Genomic DNA, 5576 nt, shown 5'->3' on the forward strand with positions numbered 1-5576 from the left:
ATGAAGGAACTAGTAATAAGACTCGTTGTAGAAATAAATACAATGAGCTCTAGAAAGAGGCTCTGGGAGAGTGCCCCGGGCTTGGGCACTCAGTGTCAATTTGCTGTGGCGACCTCAGCAGGGTATAAAGACACAGAGTCCACCATTTTCTCCAGGGGAACCAATCTCTGCCATCTGGAGAGCAGTTGTAATTCTGAGTGATCTCCAGACCTCACCTGGAGATTGGCAACAATACTTACCCAGGAGGGAATGGCTGGTTTGGAGGGTGGAGTCTACTGCATTGTACCTGTCTGAGGTCCCACCCCTCCTGAAACCTCACTCTCTCCAGGCTCTATCCCTCAAATCTCCAGGAATTTCCCACCTGGAGTTGGCAACCCTATCTCCTTTCCAGCCAATCATCAACCTACCTTTATTTCCCTCTCAGTCTTCAGCTTTCCATCTCCCACCACCACCTTCAGCCTCTACTGTGCTTTGAAGCCCTGACTGATACGTCACATTGGCTGCCATAGGAGGGCCATCTCAGCAGAGTATAAGGACACAGAGTCCACCATTTTCTCCAGAGGAACTGATCTCTGCCATCTGGAGAGCAGTTGTAATTCTGAGTGATCACCAGCCCTCACCTGGAGATTGGCAAAAATGATCTCTGTCATCTGGTATCACCTGGTATCACAACTGAACTCCAGACAACACATCTCTTCCCCCTCCACTGGAGAAAATAACTGCTTTTGAGGGTGGCCTCTATGACATTCTATTCAGGTGAGGCCGCTCCCTTCCCCAAACTCTGTCTTCCTTGGCATTTTTTTCTTCCCCGTACTGGAAAGTGTTGCCTCAGCAAACCTGGCTTGAGGGCTAAAGATGGTGGGTTTTGTCCCCTGAGGGAATCAATCATTGTCTGGTGAGAAGAGCAAAGACAGTACCTGTGTTCACCGGAGCAAAGCAACTGTCTTCTGAGGAAAGTTTTGGCAGGTGCTGCTTCTGTGGGCGGGACTCAGGCAATGCAGCCAGTGAATAGGGACAGCATCTGAGTGACACATCATGGAGCCAACTGATTTAGGAGCGTGTGGAATGTTCAAAAAGTGCCACCACACTACTCAATTATATATAAGAAAATATTATTTTTTCATTATTCTTATTGATACTATGAACTGCCCTGGTCAACACAATTGGAAAGGAAAGGGGCGTATTATTTAAATAATGAAAGTTTCTCCTTTGCTTACGCAGTGGTTCCTGGGCAAAATACTGTATCTACATAACAACGATCAGTACTTGGTCCCTAGATAATTTGAAGTGAGCTGCATGGATCTGTGACTGAAGAACAAGAAATATCACATTGTTCAACTCTTGCATTTATCATGCTCCCCATCCCTGCCTCAGCAAGTTTTATTATAGAAAAAGTATAGGCTATGGTGTATGGTAAACAAAGGAAGCCCTGTGAAGGGGCTTCAAAAAGGCTGTTTCAAATACTGATTTTTAACCTGCACACATAAAACGTATTTGGTGTATTTGACAGCCATGTGGCTTCTACTGTGTGCGACGTATAGGCATATGTCCTAGTAGATTGGGATTGGTAATAGAGCCAGACATGCATGTTGGTAAACAAAGGAAGCCCTGTGAAGGGGCTTCAAAAAGGCTGTTTCAAATACTGATTTTTAACCTGCACACATAAAACGTATTTGGTGTATTTGACAGCCATGTGGCTTCTACTGTGTGCGACGTATAGGCATATGTCCTAGTAGATTGGGATTGGTAATAGAGCCAGACATGCATGTGCTGTTTTAATCTAGAAGCTACGCTCATCCCTGGTTCAAAAACACTTCCTCTGCTAAGTGTGGAAGCAAGCAAGCAGAGGCCCCACTGGATTCCAGACAGAGAATTAAGAAGTCCTAAAAGAGGCATAAACCCTCTTTAACTCTGAGATAGGATCAATGAGATTACTCAGTTATATAGGCCTAGATGCTTTACAGGCAAATTCATAGTCGAGTGTCAAAATCACAGGCGTTTCCTATGCTTCTGAGATATTATGGAGTGTGGCAAGATATTGATGTTAGAAGTCTCTGTTTACATGTAAAAGTATCCTGGTAACTAGCAAATGTGGATGTAATCTTTTGAATAAAGTGGGGGATTAAATGGGCACTCACTACACCATATCCCTGAGGCAGGGGAAACTGGCAGGCAGTGGCTGGATGGGTCAATGGAATTTGATGGTCTTGGGTACATGCCATCATTTAATGATGTGGATAGTTTCCGGACTCACAAACAACAGAATAAATAGAATGTTAAGCTTCCATCTAATGCACATGAGTTTAATAACAAATACAGTGTTATTTCATATAGGCCAGAATTCTGGGTATAAGGACAGTGATCCATTTCCTCTAGTTAGCAAGCAGAGCATTATCTACCAGAAATGCCTTGTGCTGGCTTTGTTTATTCAGCTTGTTTTATTAATTTGTTCTTACAGAAACTCAACCCTAAAAATGGCATTTTTAGCTTGTTTTATAGGAATAATATTGTTTATTAATCACTAGATGGAGCTATAGCTCTATAAATAATCCAGTTCTGCAATTTGCACTGAGGAAGGCAAGATGATACGAAGTGTGTGTTGATCTTTTAAATGACAGTCTTGATGTAATGCTATCCTCCATTTCTTATATTACTTTCCCCCTCCTCCGATGGAACACAAATCCATGCATCTGGACACACGTTACACATGACATTGAACTGTATATTCAGTCATACACAGGAATGTTGGTAGATTTAGAAGTGTTCAGGTGATTGTTCCGTAGGGCAATACAGTTTTGGCAAATCCTGAATACATTTAAGGTTGGTAATCCAGTTACTGGGTATCTAGTGCACTAAAATGTAAAAACATCCCCCCCCCCTTAATAACCAGTTTGACTAAATAAACAGCTAATGCTGCAAGATTGTTCCATCTTAGATTCCTCACAACACATGTTAATTTTATAAGGACAAATACAGATTGTAAATGCAGGCCTAATCCTGAAGAGAGTTAGCCATAGCCCATATCAGCATAAGAGGTAAAGGGAATGAAGTACATAAGAACATAAGAGACGCCAATGTTGGATCAGGCCAAAGGCCCATCCAGTCCAACACTCTGTGTCACACAGTGGCCAGAAATACCAGTGCCATCAGGAGGTCCAGCAGTGGGGCCAGGACATTAGAAGCCCTCCCACTGTTGACCCCCCCCCAAGCACCAAGAAGACAGAGCATCACTTGCCCCAGAGCCCCTAGCTATACCTTGTGGCTAATAGCCACTGATGGACCTCTGCTCCATATGCTTATCTAATTCCCTTTTGAAGCCATCCATGCTTGTAGCACCCACCACTTCCTGTGGCAGTGAATTCCATGTGTTAATCACTCTTTGGGTGAAGAAGTACTTCCTTTTATCCATTCTAACCCGACCGCTCTGCAGTTTCATGGAGTGCCCACGAGTTCTTGTATTGTGAGAAAGGGAGAAAAGTACCTCTTTCTCTACCTGCTCTTTCCCATGCATAATCTTATAAACCTCGATCATGTCACCCCTCAGTCGTCTTTTCTCCAAGCTAAAGAGCCCTAAGCGCTTTAACCTTTCCTCATAGGGAAAGTGTTCCAACCCTTTTATCATTCGAGTTGCCCTTTTCTGCACTTTTTCCAAAGCTATAATATCCTTTTTAAGGTGTGGTGACCAGAACTGCACACAGTATTCCAAATGAGGTCTCACCATTGATTTATATAGGGGCATTATTATATTGGCTGATCTGTTTTCAATACCCTTCCTAATAATCCCCAGCATAGCATTGGCCTTCTTTATTGCAGTCACACACTGTCTCGACATTTTCAGTGAGTTATCCACTACAACTCCAAGATCTCTCTCTTGCTCAGTCTCTGCCAGTTCAGACCCCATCAATGTGTATTTATATTTAGGATTTTTGGCTCCAATGTGCATCACCTTGCACTTGGCCACATTGAACCCCATTTGCCATGTTGACGCCCACTCGCCCATCCTTGACAGATCCCCTTGGAGTGCCTCACAATCCTCACTGGTTTTCACCACCCTGAACAACTTTGTATCATCCGCAAATTTAGCCACTTCACTGCTTACTTTTCTTATATTACTTTCCCCCTCCTCCGATGGAACACAAATCCATGCATCTGGACACACGTTACACATGACATTGAACTGTATATTCAGTCATACACAGGAATGTTGGCAGATTTAGAAGTGTTCAGGTGATTGTTCCATAGGGCAATACAGTTTTGGCAAATCCTGTAATCCAGTTACTGGGTATCTAGTGTACTAAAATGTAAAAACATCCCCCCCCCTTAATAACCAGTTTGACTAAATAAACAGCTAATGCTGAAAGATTGTTCCATCTTAGATTCCTCACAACACATGTTAATTTTATAAGGACAAATACAGATGCAGGCCTAATCCTGAAGAGAGTTAGCCATAGCCCATATCAGCATAAGAGGTAAAGGGAATGAAGTAGCCTTGCTATTATAAAAGGAATTCAAAGTAAAGGTCATTGTGCTGCTCAAGAATGTGAACCTAGTGTTCCCATAATTGAATAAAATGATATTGTAAAAGGAAAATGTGTTGCCATTAATAGCACAACCTATCAATGGTTATTTATTAGTCACAACAGAAAATAAACTTTTGTTTGCAGATGTGGTAAACATCTGATAACCAGGTCTGACAACTTGCAAGAGGCCGCTTTGATGATCAAAGTGGGCAGCCATGTTGGTCTGAAGCAAGAGAACAAAGTTAGATTCCAGTGTCACTTTTAAGACCAACAAAGTTTTATCCAAGGTGTAAGCTTTCGTGTGCATGCACACTCCATCAGATGATGAAATGGAATTACAGATCATGCTTGTATATATACAAGGTGGCTTGTTAAATTAGCATGCAAAACAGTGAAGTGTTTTTTAACAGTGAGCAACCTAGTTGCCTTATTTCTAGCTCAGTTGGTTTTCAGACATTCTCAAAGTTATCTCCCATCATTGCATGGTAGTGATCCAGAATGGGAACAGTGCACAGGAGAAGACAGGAGAACACAGAGATCACGTATGACTGTTACAGAATTCATAGGTTGGGTCTGGGGTCCCCACCCTCTCATACCCTGTGAATTTCATCTTCTGAAAATCAACCCTAAGTTTATCAGCTTTCATTCACTGAGACTCCAGGAACCTGTTCAAGATATCCACATCCATACCTCAACTAGACAAAAAGGAGATCACACTTTTTTTAAAACCCCCAAGAGGGTAATTTTATTGGGTTTTTAATAGACTACATAACTACAACAGAAAATATAGGAAGGGGGACTACAACTAGGGATAAAGAAAAGATACCCACACTAATTAAAAACCCAAGAGTAGGAGATCATTTCCGTGTTAATCTACATGTTAGTCAAGGAGATCACACCTGACCCCAAGCCTCTAGCCAATCTCCCTCAGTTATTTCTGGTATATATTGAATAGCACAGGGAACAAAAGTGAGCCCTGTGAAATATAACCTAAATGCTACAGGATGTAGCAGTGATCCCCAACACACTCTCTCCTGGCCTGCAAGGTAAGAGCAG

Source organism: Gekko japonicus, unplaced genomic scaffold, assembly GCF_001447785.1.
Source record: "Gekko japonicus isolate JY-2015 unplaced genomic scaffold, Gekko_japonicus_V1.1 scaffold255, whole genome shotgun sequence".
Classification (NCBI taxonomy): Eukaryota; Metazoa; Chordata; class Lepidosauria; order Squamata; family Gekkonidae; genus Gekko; species Gekko japonicus.